General features: G+C 39.8%; 1 pseudogene; it reads right to left on the reverse strand.

Annotated features, from left to right (window-relative positions):
- Positions 1-2,721: 2,721 nt before the first annotated feature.
- Positions 2,722-8,412, reverse strand: LOC148125584 (protein CFDP2 pseudogene; annotated as a pseudogene).
- Positions 8,413-18,022: the final 9,610 nt, after the last annotated feature.

The following is an 18,022-nucleotide window of genomic DNA, read 5'->3' on the forward strand; positions in this document are numbered from 1 at the left end:
GTATGCTAAAAAGCAGAGACATCACTCTGCCAACAAAAGCATGTATAGTCAAAGCTATGATTTTCTCAGGTGCAATGTGTGGCTGTGAAAGTTGGACCATAAGAAAAGCTGAGTGCCAAAGAATTGAGGCCTTTGAACTATGGTGCTGGAGAAGACTCCTGCAAGTCCCTTGGACTGCAACATGATCAAACTGGTCAGTCCTAGAGCAGATCAACTCTGACTGCTCTTTAGAAGGCCAGATCCTGAAGATGAAACTTAAATACTTGGCCACCTCATGAGAAGGAAGGACTCACTGGAGAAGAGCCTTGTTCTGACCCAGACTTCTTCCAAATTAGGAAACACAAACTGAGTGTAAAATCAAACTTTTTTAAATGTGACACTGGGAATTTGTTGCATTCCCAGCCAAAACTCATCAGACACAATTCTCACGCCTTGGATAAGCTCATGCCTTTCAGGGTTGTAGAGGGCTGCCAAGAAACAGAAGTCCACTTAATCAGAATATATACTGACAAAAGTTCCAGCAAAGACAAACCAGAGTTCACAAGGCTTCAATAAGTAGTCAGAATCTAATGAACTTTGCTTCCTGAAAAGAGCATGTCACCAAGGACTGACTTTTATCCCTGATGGGAGGGGCAATCACCTTCCAGCCTTATTCCCAAGTCTCCCCTTCTGCTTCAGCTGCTCTCTCCTTCTAGCAACTCTGCGCACATGCACACTGTGAACAGGCTCCCCGGGGTTCTCTGCTTCCCTGCTGCCAGACTCCAAAGGCTCCAAAGGCTGTACCCCACTCTCAGATGGTCCTGGCTCCATCCCTGCATAGGATGCAGGACCCTCGTCCAAGTCCTCGCCAGACTCCCTGACTGATTCCTTTTCATCCTCTCTGTCCAATACTTCTGCCGGCTGCACTGGCTGCCGGTGAACCACAACAAGCCTAATGTTGGGAAAGATTGAGGGCAAAAGAAGAAGGGGATGATAGAGAACGAAGTGGTTGGATGGAGTCACTGAAGCAGTAAGCATGAGCTTAAATGGACTCCAGAGGATGGTAGAGGACAGGAAGGCCTGGAGGAATTTTGTCCATTGGGTCGTGATGGGTCAGACCTAACAACTAACAACACCAAATATTTTGTATATACTGGATGATGACCTTTGGGTGTGTGTTATGTTTCATTGGGGATTTTCATTAAAGTTTACTGTTGGGAGTTGTATTATGGTGTTAATATATGGTTAATATCAGTAGTACTTTTACATTGGGGCTTCAAATCTAAGGGTTTGGGGAGAGGTTGATTTTCCCTATAATATTATTATTACCTTTATTGTCAGAATACAACATGTGTACAATGAGACTGGCTGAGCCTCCCTTCGTCCATCCATACACACACAACTCACAGTAAGGACAGAAGTCCCTAACCCAGACCCAATCTTATTACCTTATGTGATCTTGTTGCACAACATGCCGGTCCCGCAGGTCTGTCATACTATGTTGACATGAAGTTATTTTCCATTCAGAAGTCTGGCAGCCCACGGGTAGAAACTGTTCTTCAGCCTGTTGGTGTGGCTGGCTATGCTTCTATATCTCCTACCCAATGGTAGGAGAGTGAAGAAGTGCTGACCGGGGTGTGAGTCATCCCTGAGAATTTTCCTCACTCTTCTAAGGCAGCCAGCCCTAGCAATGTTATCTAGTGGTATCAGGGAACAGTCCACAATGTTTTGTGCTATGCTCACCACCCTCTGTAATGTCTTTCTATCCACAGCTGTCAAGCCAGCATACCACACTGTAGTGTAATGCAATATGTGAGGATACTTTCTATTGTGAACTGGTAAAAGGAGGTCCTGAGTCATTGTTCCACTTTATGAGTCATTGTTTCACTTTTATTCCACTTTATCCACTTTCACAAGACCCTAAGGAAGTGGGCCTCTGTCTCTGTTGAGCCTTTCTGGACACCTGGTTGTGCTGATTTTCCAGGTGAGATTTTCGCTGAGGTAGACTCCCAAGAATTTAAAGGAGGAAACTCTCTCCACACAGGCCCCCTCAATGTAAAGTTGGGTGGGTTCTTCTCTCTTTTTCCATAAGCCTAACACCATCTCCTTTGTCTTGCTAATGTTTAGGTGCAGGTTGTTTTCTAGACACCATGAGGATAATTTTTGAACCTCCCCCCATATGCTGTTTTGTCTCCACCTGTAATGAGACACAATACAGTAGTATCATCTGCAAACTTAATGATTGCAGTGGATGGGTCAGACAATACATAATCATGTGTGTACAGTGAGTACAGGTAGGGACTGAGCACACAGCCCTGTGGGGAGCCAGGGCTAAGCTTCAGGGAGGTGGATGTGACAGATCCAGCCCTCACTGTTTGTGGTCAGTCCCTCAGAAAGTCTTTGATCCAGTCACAGATGGAAGAGGGAAAATCCAAGTCAGTCAGCTTTTCAATAGGATGCTTGGCAGGATAGTATTGAAGGCTGAGCTATAGTCAATGAAAAGCATCCTGACATAGTTTCTGGGTTTCTCCAGATGGCTCTCTACAGAATGTAAGGCAGTAGCTATGGCATCATCTGTTCCCCCTGTAGGCAAACTGATGTTTGTCAAAGTATGAAGGGAGGCATGTCCTAAGGTGTTGGAGAACCAGTCTTTCGAAGCATTTCATCACTACTGATGTTAACATGACAGGTCTGTAGTCATTTAGACAATTTTGTTGTCATTTAGACAAAATTGCTGTTTTCTTAGGGACTGGGACAATAGTGGCTGTTTTCAAGCATGATAGGCCATTTCCAGGGAGATGTGAAGATCAGGATCCCTGCTAATTGAGCTGCACAAGTCTTTACCACTATCCCCAGCACCCCATCTGGATCTCCAGCTTTACTGGGATTCACCGCCTTCAGTGCAGCTCTCACTTGATGTTCATATAGGATGAGTGGCTGGGAATCAGAAGGCTGGCAAGCAGAGGCTATGGGGTCTGGTCTTTTCACCTCGTAGCGGGCGAAGATGTTCAACTCCTCTACCAACAAGGCGTCAACATTGACCTTGTTCCTTGTATTGCCCTTATAGTCAGTTAGGTGCTGAAGTCTCTGCCATACTTGCTTCAGCTTGTTATCTGCTAGGTGGTTCTCCACCTTATATTTGTATTGTTGTTTTGCTGTCTTAATGCCTCTTCTAAGGCTTGCCCTGGCCTCCCTATATATATCCCTGTCCCCTGACTTAAAGGCAGGATCCTGGACTCTCAGAAGTGTCTGTACCTTGGCAGTTATCCAGGGTTTACAATTCCCATGGACTTTGATGCACTTGCCCATTGTTTCACTGTCAGTGCATACCTTGATGTAAGAGAGTATGGCATCAGTGTATTCATGCAGGTCTTGATATTCAAATACATTCCACTCAGTGGTTTCAAACAGTCCTTCAGCTGACTGAGAGCACCCTCTGGCCAAATTTTAACCACTTTCATGACTGGCTGAGTTCTTTTCCTGAGAGGGACATACTTCAGGCATGACAGAAGTGAAAGATGGTCAGATGGACCCAGGTGGGGGAGGGGGATTACTCTTTATGCCTGTTTCAGGTTGCAGTCTAAAATATTCTTCCCTCTGGTAGAGAATTGCACATATTGCATAAACTTTGGGAGAACTGTCTTTAAACAGGCTTGATTGAAGTCCCCAGCCACAACAAGAGTGCCCTCTGGGTGAGTTTGCTGCTGCCTGGAGATAACATCATATAGCTTAGAAAGCACCGCATTGACATTGGCATCAGGTGGAATATAAACAGCTATAATAATTATCACCAGGATTTATCTAGGTGGATAAAATGGCCTACACATGACAGTCATCAGTTCCACATCTGGGGAGCAATACATATAAACTACTCTGCTGTTAACACACCAGTCACTGTGTATATAGATAAGAGTCCACCTCCCTTGCTCTTACCGGAGTCACCATTTCTATCAGAGCGATAAATGACTCAGCTTGTCAACTCCACTGCTGCATCGGGTATAGCTGGGTGTAGCCAGGTCTCTGTTACAATCATCATACAGCTTTCATGGAGAAGCCTGCTTGCTGCCATCTGCAGCTCTAATTCATCAATTTTGTGGACGAGGGATCTGGCATTGCTCAAAAAGACACTTGGCAGTGCTAGTCTATGGGGCTGCTTTCGGAGCTGAGCCAACAAACCAGCTCTACAGCTGCACTTTTGTTTCCGCTCCTTTCGCCTTTGCTTTCATTGGCACCTCCCCAACCCAACGACAATCCATGGAGATCGTGGAAGCCTCACTATGCAGTTTGGTATGTTGTGGGACTGCTGAAAATCGCTGGTAATCCCGGATTGACTTGCGAGCCCAATGTTTAACAGCTCTATGCAGGTGTAGGCAAATTTTGCTCCTTACTATGCTCCACACATCAATACACACATCATTCCAAACACCGAACACTAATACCGGGAGCTCGGGGCCGCTGCATGTGAATATGCTGCCATCTTGGTGGCAGAAAGGCAGGATCAGGAACGGGGGGTGGGGGGAAGGAAAGCAGCCTAACTGCCTGTTTTATCCAACGGAGTTAAGGTGAATTTAAATTATCATGTTTAACTAACACTAAAATCAATATGAGTATTAGAGCAGGATTTTATGGCTCATGGTCATTTTAGGATTCTGTTTCAATTCAATTCACTTCAATTTCTTATGTAATTTGCATTGGAGATCTGATGAATTTAGATTTAGGCTTATAATAAGTGAGGGCAGTGATGTAAGGATCAGTATTAAGGCATGACATTAGAGCTACTGAATAGCTAAGGTGTATATTTTGGTCCAGAACTTGTTTTATGGTTTGCCCTGTGTTGCAGAAAAGGTGAGGTTGGGTTAGGATTATGTTTCTCTACAGTCAGCATGAATTTTATGGTTTAATTTTGGCTTATTTGCAGATTTGATTATTAACTCATAAAATGTTTCTCCAGAGAGGATAAGAAAAAAAAAAGTACAATAGTTCCAAATATCTTGAGTTTATCATGTACCGCATACCAATTATTTTCTATTTATGCAACTGTGAAAAGTAGGAACAGTAATGGAGCCTGAAGATTGAGACAGAACTGATATGCCTAAAGAATATACTGTATAATATTAACTTTATGCAGTTAAAAAGTTATAGAAGCATGGCACTTTAAAATTATCCAGTAATATTTCTATTAATTCCTGTTTGTTTTATACTAGGGAATAATACATATCTTATCTATGGAGGATATAGCATCTTTAAAATAAGAAGGATTTAGTTGTGTGTTCCTACCAATCCAAAACTAGAAGATGAAACACATACCTAGAGGATTATAATAGCAGAAAACACCTTTTATAGAAATGCTAATCACATGAATCACTTTGGGAAGTGGAGGTGGAAATGTTACCATGCTAAACAAGTGCTTTCTTGAGTGCTGTTGTTAATTATACATGGATTTTATGAGAATTGAGACAAGTTAAGGCTCATATAATGTTATTATAAAGCAAATATTTAAAGAGAGAATAATAGAAGTCACAAAAGTTTGTTGACTTTAAATGATTTTTATAGGCATACTAAAGACTGTAGCTATGTTTTCTATTTCACGAGTTCACACTATTCATTGGTGGTTTTATATTTCTTAAGCACAATTCAGTATATTGCTATATTCCACATACTGCATTGTACTTTATCATTATTATATTAATCTTTTCAAGAAACATCATCAAAGTATATTGTGTCACAATGTCATATTGTAAAGACCACAATTCACAGAAGCCAATTATTTCAAGGTAAATCATTTAAAATCTAAGATTATTTAACAGAAACCTGATAAAAGTCAAAGCAATTTATTTAGCAATTAAAAATGGCCACATTAAAAGTTAGAATGAGATTTGACTGAATGCTTTGCATTCTACAACCTGGTACCTTCCAGTTGCATTTAAATCCAACTTCTACAGTATATATCCACTATGAATATGATGAGTAGGAATTATGGCATTATGCTGGTGGAATATGGATGGGTAAATCTAATGTTTCAGGTTTTCTCAGTTTTTCATTTCTGTAAATTTATCAGGATTTTACACATTTAATTTTGATGGATATGTATAAAATCTTAGCATTTTTAAAATTAATTAATTAAAAAGTTAAAATTTGAATGTGTTTTGGTGTACATTTCTCTAAACATCTGCATATTAACTTCCAATTTTGCATAACATGCAAAATTACTGCAAACAATTTTTTATAATATATATTACACATTATTGTCATTAATGCTTGAGTTTTTTGCACATATTTCCTCAAATACACATGTTTGTACTATATTGCAAACCTTGCATAAATATGAATTTATAAATTCATTTATTGAATCTAAAATATTCAGTTCAGATTCAAATGCAAACTGAATTATTTTCCATTACTAATTTGGTGTTCACCAAGTTAACAAGACCAATTTAGTTCCAACTTAAATATAATTGAAGCTCATATTGTTGTTGTTAGTCGCGAAGTTGTGTCCGACCCATCATGACCCCATGGACAATGTTCCTCCTGCTTTCCTGTCATCTACCATCCCCTGGAGTCCATTTAAGCTCACACCAACTGCTTCAGTGACTCCATGCAGCCACCTCATTCTCTGTTGTCCCCTTTTTTTTTTTGCCCACAGTCTTTCCCACCATTAGGCTCTTCTCCATGAGCATCATCTTTTAAGATTTTGAATAGCTCAGCTGGAATATTGTCACCTCCACTAGCTTTGATGTTGCTCAGATTTCCTAAGGCCCATTTGACTTCAGGCCCATTTGATTCCAGGATGTCTGGCTCGAGGTCAGTGACCACCCCATTGTGGTTATCAGGGATGTTAAGCTCATTCTTGTATACAGGAGTTCTTCTGTGTAAATTTTGCCATCTTTTCTTAATCTCTTCTACCTCTGTTAGGTCCCTGGCATTTTGGCCCTTTATCATGCCCATCTTTGCATGAAACATTTCCTTCATATCTCCAATTTTCTTGAAGAGATCTCTGGTCCTCCCTATTCTCTTGTTCTTTGCACTGTTCATTTAAGAAGACATTCTTATCTCTTCTAACTATTCTCTGGAATTCTGCATTCAGTTGGGTGTATCTTTCTTGCTTGCCTTTCACTTCCCTTCTTTCCTCAGCTATTTGCAAAGCTTCCTCAGACAGCCATTTTGCTTTCTTGCATTTCTTTTTCCTGTGGGATGGTTTTAGTTGTACACTGTTGCAAACCTCCTTTAGTTGTACACTGTTGTACACTGTTGCAAACCTCTGTCCATAGTTCTTCAGGCATTCTGTCTATCAGATCTAATTCCTTAAATCTATTTGTCACCTCTACTCTATATTCATCAGGGATATGATTTAATTCATAACTGAGTGGCGCAGTGCTTTTCCTTACTTTCTTCAATTTAAGCCTAAATTTGCAACAAGAAGTTCATGATCTGAGCCACAGTCAGCTCCTGGTCTTGTTTTTACTGACTAGAAAGAGCTTCTCCATCTTTGACTGCAGAGCACATAATCAATCTGATTTCTGTGTTGACCGTCTGGTGACGTCCATGTGTAGAGTCGTCACTTGAGATGTTGGAAAAGAGTGTTTGCTATGACCATCGTATTCTCTTGACAAAATTCTACCAGCCTGTGCCCTGCTTCATTTTGTACTCCAAGGCCAAACTTGCCTGTTATTCCAGTTATCTTTTGGCTTCCTACTTTAGAATTCCAATCCCTCATGATGATAAGGACATCATTTTTGGTGTTAATTCGAGAAGGTGTTTTAGGGCTTCACAGAACCAGTCAACTTCATCCTCTTCAGCACCAGTGGTTGAGGCATAGACTTTGACTACTGTAATGTGAGGTTTGCCTTGGATTCGAAGTGAGGTTATTTTCTCATTTTGGGGATTATATCCCAGTACTGCTTTTCCTACTTTTTTATTGACTATGAAGGCTACTCCAGTTTTTCTGAGGGATTCTTGCCCACAGTAGTATATCTGATGGTCATCTGAATTCAACTCACCCATTCCTATCCATTTTCATTTGCTGATTGCCAAGATATCGATGTTCAGTCTTGTCATCTTTGTTTGACCACGTCCAGCTTGCCTTGATTCATGGATCTTACATTCCAGGTTCCTATGGAGAATAGATCTTTACAGCATTGGACTTTCCTTTCCCCATCAGATACATCCACAGCTGAGTGTCATTTTAGCTTTGACCCAGTCACTTCATTCTTTCTGGTGCTACTAGTACTAGCCCTCTGCTCTTCCCCAGTAGCATATTGGACATCTTCCAACCTGAGGGTCTCATCTTCCAGTGTCATATCTTTTTGCCTTTTGGTACTGTCCATGGGGTTTTCATGGCAAAGGTTCTGGACTGGGTTGCCATTTCCTTCTCAAATGGGTCACATTTTGTCAGTGCTCTCTGCTATGACCTGTCCATCTTGGGTGGCCCTGCACAGCATAGCTCATAGCTTTATTGAGAGCTACACAAGCCCCTTTGCCATGACAAGGCAGTGATCCATGAAGGGCAGAGGTGGTATTCAGCAGGTTCTGACCAGTTCTGGAAAACTGTTAGCAGAAATTTTAAGTAGTTCAGAGAATTGGCAAATACCACCTCTGACTGGAGATTTTACCGTATCCTTCCCCTACCACACCTACCAAGCCACACCCATAGAACTGGTAGTAAATTTTTTTGAATCCCACCACAGATGAAGGGGATCATATCATTAAGCAGTTCCAGATCAGGAGAGATCCAAATATCAGAGAAATATCCATGCCAACATTTTTGTTTGTGGTACCTTTTCCCAGTACATTCTTTTCTTCTAGATCGATTGTCATGCATATTTCTAATATAGCATACATATCTATATCATGATATCACTACTGATCCAATATACAGGTGAAACTCAAAAAATTAGAATATCATGTAAAAGTGCATTTATTTCAGTAATGCAAGTTAAAAGGTGAACCTAATATATGAGATAGACTCATTACATGCAAAGCAAGATAGTTCAAGCCGTGATTTGTCATAATTGAGATGATTATGGCTTACAGCTCATGAAAACCCCAAATCCACAATCTCAGAAAATTAGAATATTGTGAAAAGGTTCAATATTCTAGGCTCAAAGTGTTCCACTCTAATCAGCTAATTAAGCCATAACACCTGCAAAGGGTTCCTGAACCTTCTCTCAGTCTGGTTCAGTAGGAAGCACAATCATGGGAAAGACTGCTGACCTGTCAGTTGTTCAGAAACCTATCATTGACACTCTCCATAAGGAGGGAAAGCCTCAAAAGGTAATTGCAAAAGAAGTTGGATGTTCCCAAAGTGCTGTATCAAAGCATATTAATAGAAAGTTATGTGGAAGGGAAAAGTGTGGAAGAAAAAGGTGCACAAGCAGCGGGGATGACCACAGCCTGGAGAGGATTGTCAGGAAAAGGCCATTCAAAAGTGTTGGGGACTTTCACAAGGAGTGGACTGAGGCTGGAGTCAGTGCATCAAGAGCCACCACACACAGATGGATCCTGGACATGAGCTTCAAATGTCGTATTCCTCTTGTCAAGCCACTCCTGAACAGCAAACAATATCAGAAGCGTCTTACCTGGGCTAAAGAAAAACAGAACTAGTCTGTTGCTCAATGGTCCAAAGTCCTCTTTTCTGATGAGAGCAACTTTTGCATCTCATTTGGAAACCAAGGACCCAGAGTTTGGAGGAAGAATGGAGAGGCACACACTGCAGATGCTTTAAGTCCATTGTGAAGTTTCCACAGTCTGTGTTGATTTGGGGAGCCATGTTATCTGCTGGAGTTGGTCCACTGTGCTTCATTAAGTCCAGAGTCAATGCAGCTGTCTACCAGGAGATTTTGGAGCACTTCATGCTTCCTTCCGCAGACGAGCTTTACAGGGATGCTGACTTCATTTTCCAGCAGGACTTGGCACCCACCCACACTGCCAAAAGCACCAAAACCTGGTTCAATGTGTGCTTCACTGGCCAGCAAACTCACCTGACCTAAACCCCATAGAGAATCTAGGGGGCATTGCCAAGAGAAAGATGAGAGAATTGAGACCGAACAATGCAGAAGAGATGAAGGCCGCTATTGAAGCATCCTGGTCTTCCATAACACCTCAGCAGAGCCACAGGCTGATAGCTTCCATGCCATGCCGCATTGAGGCAGTAATTGCTGCAAACGTGGCCCAAAGCAAGTACTGAGTACATATGCATGCTTATACTTTTCAGAGGTCCGATATTGTTCCATGCACAATCCTTGTTTTATTGATTGCATGTAATCTAATTTTCTGAGATTGTGGATTTAGGGTTTTCATGAGCTGTAGGCCATAATCATCACAATTATGACAAATCACGGCTTGAACTATCTTGCTTTGCATGTAATGAGTCTATCTCATATATTAATTTTACCTTTTAAGTTGCATTACTGAAATAAATGAACTTTTGCACGATATTCTATTTTTTTGAGTTTCACCTGTATTAAAGTATAGTATATAGCCTGAAGAAGTAGTTAAGACACCAGGTTACAAATCAGGAGACTGAAGTTCTAATCCTACCTTAGGGATGAAGTCAGTTCAGTTTCAGCCATAAGGCACATAACAGATAACAGATAATCAGAGTTGGAAGGGATCTTGTAGGTCATCTAGTCCAACCCCTGGCCCAAGCAGAAGACCCTACACCATTTCTGACAAATAGCAGTCCAATCTCTTCTTGAAAGTCTCAAGTGATGGAGCTCCCACAACTTCCAAAGGCCAAGCTGTTCCATTGGTTGATTGTTCTCGCTTTCAGAAAGTTTCTCCTTATTTCCAGGTTAAATCTCTCCTTTTTCAGTTTCCATCCATTATTCCTTGTCTGGCCTACAGGTGCTTTGGAAAATAGCTTGACCCCCTTCCTCTCTGTGGCAGACCCTCAAATATTGGAAGACCACTATCATGTCTCCCCTGGTCCTTCACTTTACTAGACTAGCTAAGCCCAGTTCCTGCAACTGTTCATTGTATGTTTTAGTCTCCAGTCCCCTAATCATCCTGGTTGCTCTTCTCTGTACTTTTTCTAGAGTCTCAACATCTTTTTTATAATGTGATGAACAAAACTGGATGCAGTACTCTAGGTGTGGTCTTACTAAGGTTTTATAGAGTGGTATTAGTACTTCCCTTGATCTTGATTATATCCCTCTGTTAATACAACTTAGGATTGTATTAGCTTTTTTGGCTGCTGCTGCACACTGCTGGCTCATATTTAGCTGGTTGTCCACTAAGACTCCAAGATCCCTCTCACAGTTACGGCTATTGAGCCTGGTTTCACCTAGTCTATATGTGTACTTTTGGTTTTTCTTGCCTAAGTGTAGGATTTTACTTTTCTCTACACTGAATTTCATTTTGTTAGATACAGCCCAGTGTTCTAGTCTGTCAAGATCCATCTGGATCTTGAGCCTATCTTCTTGGGTGTTAGCTATTCCTGCCAGCTTAGTATCATCTGCAAATTTGGTAAGTTTCCCTTCTATTCCCTCATCTAAGTTGTTAATGAAGATATTGAAGAGTACTGGGCCTAAGACGGAACCTTGTGGCACCCCACTGCTTACTTCCCTCCATGTAGACTTAGACCCATTAAGGACTACTTGTTGAGTATAGTTTGCCAGACAGTTGCGAGTCCATCTAATGGTGGTGCTATCTATTCCACTTTTTTCTAGCTTACTAAGAAGTAGGTTGTGGTCTACTTTGTTGAATGCTTTGCCCACAGTATTTTGCTGGTCTACTAATTGAGTCACTGTGTTGAAGAATGAAATAAGATTGGTTTGGCATGATCTGTTCTTAACAAACCCATGCTGACTGCTAGTTATTACTTTACTTGTTTCTAGATGTTGGCAGATCTGTTTTTTTTATTATCTTTTCCAGTATCTTCCCGGGTATTGATGTTAGGCTGATTGGTCTATAGTTTCCTGGGTCTGTTTTTTTTACTTTTTTGAAGATGGGAACCACATCAGCTCTTTTCCAAGTGGTCTCTCTCTCTCTCTCTCTCTCAATTAATTTAAAAGCTTTGACTGTTTTGTTAGAAATAATGTTCAAAATATCACATTAAAATATTTTTACTGTGCTTTGATATTTCCCCAAGGAAAAGTTTATCAAGTTCTGCCAGAGAAACACATTTTTCAAAAATGAGTAAATGTAATCAGACCCAATACCAGCAGACACATTGGTACAAATAGCAATTGAATGCTACCCTTCTTGCATTGCCTATGGCTATCACTAACCTGTGCTGAGAGGAATCATGTATGCATCTAGTGATCCCAAACAGCAGATCCCATGTCATGCAAATCAGTAATAGAACTTTTGCATATTTAAATTTTGATTGTTCCGGCAAAAAAAAAAAATTATAGGAGCATGTTTCACTGGAAACAGGCAAGTAACTATCAATCTGCATAATTGTCCTTTCCCTCTAAAAATAATGATTATTTCTAACTGTGCTTTGATATTGATAGATCAACATATATAAACTATGCCAATTAAACAGAGATAAAATCTTCACTTGCCATGAGCCAGAAGATGATTAGAGATTGGGGTTTCCTCCCTCCGCTAGATCAGATTCTAACAGTGTTGAGGGCATACTTTAAATCTAAATATTAAGCAGTTAGAACAAAATCCATCAGCTCCATCCAGGTGCCAATCAAGGACAACATGTGTAATCTCCACACAGCTCCATCAGTGAGCTCTCTAAACAGTTGTCTGAGTCTCGGGGTAAGCAAATTACAGGGATTATAACCCCCGCCCTGAAAGATTTCCATTAGCTTCCTATGCAAGGGTTGTAACATGAGATTCAGCTCTAAAATCAACATTTTAAATTTAGTCAGACCACCTTTGCCTCATAAAGAATGCATTATATGTGATTCAAACACTTGTGATTTTATTTTAGTAACTGGCATTTATCCATTGAAGGATATCATTGAATTTATTTTATGGCTATAATTTTTTCCATGCATGAATCATAGACTGATATCTTTTCTGGAAGGAAATACATATAGCAATTATCATACCTTTAGCTTTTGGTGGATTTTCTATGATCTCCATGCTATATGTCTAAGTAGAAGACTGAGCTAACTACAAAACTTTCCAGGATGAATTATAGAATACCAATTAAAACTTAAACTGGAAATATTTTTACTAGGAATAATTAAGGGAAAATTTAGCAAGTCTATTCAATACATCATTATACATATTATAATGACAGCAAGGATAGCTTTCGCACAGGGCTGGAAAACATAAAAGATACCATCCAAAGAGGACCTGATACAAAAAATAATGGACTGTGTGGAAATAGATAAATTCACATCAGAATTAAAAGGCAAGGATGAATTGGATTATTATGTGGTTTGGGATAGGTGGTACAAATGGGTAGAATATAGAAATAGGAATTGATATTTAGGTATAAAAGCAAATATATGTATTACTAACAACACAATGCTGTTAATGTAAATAGAGATTTGTAATTTTGTTTTTAAAAATAAAATAAATAAACATAAAAAATCCTTCCAGGATGAATTCTGATGTGATTTGATGAAATGTTGAAAAATCTAACAAAAATAGAGGATTCCATCTGAATGGTTGTAATGTCAACCAAGAGAAACCTTTTTAACCATTGTCTTGATTCAGTGACCAGGATTACTTTTAACAAGCATTAAAACAAATGAATTAACTTAAATCCAAACTATTTCAACAAGTGAGAGTGGGGTACTCTTCAAGTCGATCTTTAAGAGCTGGAAGATGTTTCATTAGATCACCACCATTGGGAGATATGTAGCCCCTGAATACATGGGAAGTCTTGGGCAAAGTTCTCTGACTTTTAAAACGCATCCGTGTGGTCTCTGCTTCCCTTCACGCTATTGCTGCATGCCGGGAGCACCTAACCAGAGCAAGAGAGAGTAAAGTTGGCTGCTATGGGGCGAGTGCCTTGGCTTTCCCTCTTGCTCCACACAGTTGCCCTGAGCCAGTGCAGTTCTTTACTTGGGCAGTCAGACGCCCACAGCAGCGCCTGCAGCAGCAACAGGCAGCACCGCAACAACACGGCACAGTAAGATTTGGTGATGCAAATTTATCTCCAAGGGGCTTCTGGCAAAAACCAAAACCAAAACCACCCCAGAACAAAACCCATTCAGCAGGCCGACTCAGCAGGCAGTTGCAATCTTTAGTTGGACTTTGTTTTTGTGAGCCCAAGGGTGGAGGAGGGGGGATGAAGGTACATAGGAAATCACCTTGTCTCTGCAGGATTGGTGATGTGACTGAGTGGGCATGGCCAACTCGATGTCACTCGCAGCAAGGTGCCACACCACCTTGCTGAGTTGGCCACGCCCACCCAATCACATGACCACCAAGCCACACCCACCAAACAAGCTGTGCCCACAGAACTGGTAGTAAAATTTTTGAATCCTACTACTGAACCAATGGTTTCTTGTGCCGAATTAATCACTCTTTGTATTGCCTTCCTGTCCACAGCTGTTAAACCAGCATACCGTACTGTTATACAGTATGTGAGGACACTTTCTATCATGGACCAATAGAAGAAGTAATCAGCCGTTGTTCCATCTGATTCCATAGATTCCACAGGACTCAAAGGAAATGAAGTCTCGGTTGAGCCTTACTAACCACAGGGATGTGTTGTTTTTCCAGGTGAGTTCTTGACTAATGAGTACTCCCAAGAATTTAAAAGAGGAAACCCTCTCCACATAGCCCCCCCCTTGATATACAGTGGGGCAGGTTCCTCTGTTTTCGGAAATCCAGCACCATCTCTTTTGCCTTGGTAGTGTTTAGATGTAGGTTGTTTTTTGAACACCTTGTAGATAGCTTCTGGACTTCTTCCCTGTATGCTTATTCATCCCTACAGTTATAAGACCCAGCACTGTTGTGTCATCTGCAAACTTTATTAAGATGTTGGATGGATCAGAGGATATGCAGTCATGTGCATACAACAAATACAGGTAGGCACACAGCCCTGAGGGGAACCTGTGCTGAGCTTCAAGGTGGAAGATGTAAAGGACCCAACCCTTACTGTTTGTGGACGATCTGTCAGGAAGTCTTTGATCCAGTCACAAGTGAGGGGAGGGAAATTCAGGTCAGTCAGCTTTTCAATGAGAATGCCTGATAAGATGGTATTAAAGGCTGAGCTATAGTCAATAAAAAGCATTCTGACATAATTCCCAGATTTCTCAAGATATCTCAGTGCAATATGTAGAGCAGTGGCGTTGGTTTAGAGAGGACTCTAAGCGGTATATAAGTCTAAGTGCTATTGCTATTGCTATTCTTCCTGGTGCTTCCAAATGCTAAAGGAAATAGAGTCTGGCTTCCCAGGATGCAGTTGTTTTTGGAGTGAGGGTTGCTGGAAAGATGACACTTGAAAGGCAGGGTCTCAATAAAGATTAGTGTTTGGCCACTAAGTGGAGCTCAAGATACATTAAAGAACAACAATAGCAATAAAAATACATAATTACATACACAAACTTTATGCTGAAGGCATGACAGGTAGTTTTTAAAAAAATACCATCTTCTAGTGTGAACACTGTAAAAATTGTAAAGAAATTATTAATGAAAAAAAAGTTGAATTGTCACATCCTTGTGAACATATATTGTAGAATTGTGGTTTGATTGGTTAAATCCTTCCCAAATATCAAAGAAGACGATATTTACTTTCTTTCTATAGTAGGTGTGATTTTACAAAGTGTAAAATCTATTTAGTCCTGTACATGGACCAACACATTATTGCTTATAATTTCAGCTGGATGTTTCCAGAAAGGCTATGAGTCAGCTGAAATGAGGTCTGACTCCATATTATTTTAGTTGATCAAGGGTTTAGCTAAAACAAATTCAGAGACGTCTGTGACACCTGCTACCCTTTCACAGCAACCTGTGAGAGCCACAGTAAGCACAGTGCTTGCTTGGTCCAAAATTAATAATATAGGTGTAGCAAAGGATGGTAACATTACTAATAATTTACTAAATAGTAATTTATAAAATTACTAATTTAAAATAATGTCAAAAGTAATAACTTTTTAAAAACCAAGGATAATATGAAGGGAAAGATCAGAAGGGAAAAAAAGAAAAGTTTTAAGTCTTTTAATACAGCGTAAATCCCCACAGCTGCAAATTCCGTAGCCCACTTTTTTCCATTTTTTGTAAATTAATCACTATTGTTATATTTGTTGGCATGCAATTCTTTTTGAAGTGAAACAAGTCTACAATTTGACAATGATTGAAAGCACATTGGTATGACAATATGACTTCATCTTTCTCTTGGGATGTAACTGTTTTTTGGAGCCTGATCTTCAAACATAGCCCGAGATTCTAAAATAAAGCTTCTTGGGGAAGGTTATCCAGTGTTGTTAACAAGTGTCAGTTTTTAAAAGAAAACCATGTTATGAAAAGAAAATCATGTTAGTGATTGGGGACAAACCCCCAAGAACAGAATGTGCAGCAGCAGTCAAGCCAGGCAGCCAAATGAGAGAGGAAGGGCCCTAGAGTTTACACACACTGATGACAAACACTGTTTTTGTAGTTTAAATAGTTGTTTAATCCAATTAGAGTTTAAACATTGTCAATCCGTCCATATGTCATTCACAAATATATCCATTCAGTAACTTAGTCCATTCACTAGTCAGTTCTATATCTTTATCTGCTTGTAAAGATATCTTCTCCTCTGATACCTTTCCTTTTGAAGACAACGCTGAGTATTCACAGGATATCAGCACATCAATGAAATAGTCCTTTCGTTCAGGTATTCAAACAGTTGTAGCAAACAGTAGCAAACAAACAGTAGCAAGCAGACAAAACAAGCAGAGAGGTTACGTTTCTCTTACTGCCTTTTATTGCCGTTTGTAACCGCACCCTTAATTAGTTAATTACAAGCAGTTTGGTGCTTAAAGCTACAAGTTACAAACACCCAAACCTTGGTTTTATATATTTATTCACCCAAACTTAGTTGGTGTATCAATGTTATACCCAACATTCTCCCCTTTTGGGTGATATAAATATACAATACCCTTACAATCTAAAACCATACTTTACACAACTCTCTTGGTGCTTAATGGCACCTTGGGCTTTAGTAAAGTTGTCAGCTATATTGTCCTCCGACATGCAGTACTCCAGCTGTATCATTTTACTCTTTACAGATTGTCTAACGTTTAAGTACCTTAAATCTGTATGCTTGCTCCTAGTTTTTACTGCAATATTTGTGGCCATTTGAATTGCTGCCTGATTATCTTCATGTACAATTATAGGATAATTTACAGTTAATCCCATGTCATTCATCATCTGCTTATACATGATTAATTCAGTACATAATAACGACAAACAGGAGAATTCTGCTTCCATAGCAGACAAACTTATATGCTGTTGTCTTATTGACTTCCAACCTATTAATGTCTTACCCAGCATTATGGCTGTTCCTGAAGTCGACTTTCTTGTGTCTCTTTCTGATGCAAAACTAGCATCTGCATAAGCACTCAGTATTAGATCACCTTTTGGTTCTAGATACAGTGCATGGTGTAATGTTCCTTTAAGATACCTTAAAATTCTCTTTAATGCCTTCCAATGACATTGAAGTGGATCATTATTATGTCGTGCCAGTTGATTAACACCATAAGCAATATCTGGCCTTGACCAATTGCTAATGTATGATAAGCTACCAATCAAAGATTGATATATTACCTTATCAAACTTGGGACTTTGAGTATCCATTTTGCAAATATCCTCACTCATTGGAGTCTTTGCAGTCTTACAAAGTTCCATCTTATAATCTATTAGCAATTTAGATATCTTATCCTCCTGAGATATCTTAAAACCTTTCTGTGTTTTCAGTATATTCACACCTAGATATTTCTTTATCTCCCCTAATTGCTTGATTTTTATTTTCTTAGCTAATGATGCTATTATTTTATTGGCTTCATCATTAGTTTCTGTAATCAAAGCAATATCATCTGTGAATAATAGTAATAATGATATTTTCCCATTTGTCTCCCTTTTAAATAGACATGGATCGGCTAAACCAGATTTAAACCCTATATTGTTTAGTTCCTTTACAATA

This window comes from Pseudonaja textilis, chromosome 5, assembly GCF_049901715.1.
Source record: "Pseudonaja textilis isolate UNSWEBS1 chromosome 5, rPseTex1.2, whole genome shotgun sequence".
NCBI lineage: Eukaryota > Metazoa > Chordata > Lepidosauria > Squamata > Elapidae > Pseudonaja > Pseudonaja textilis.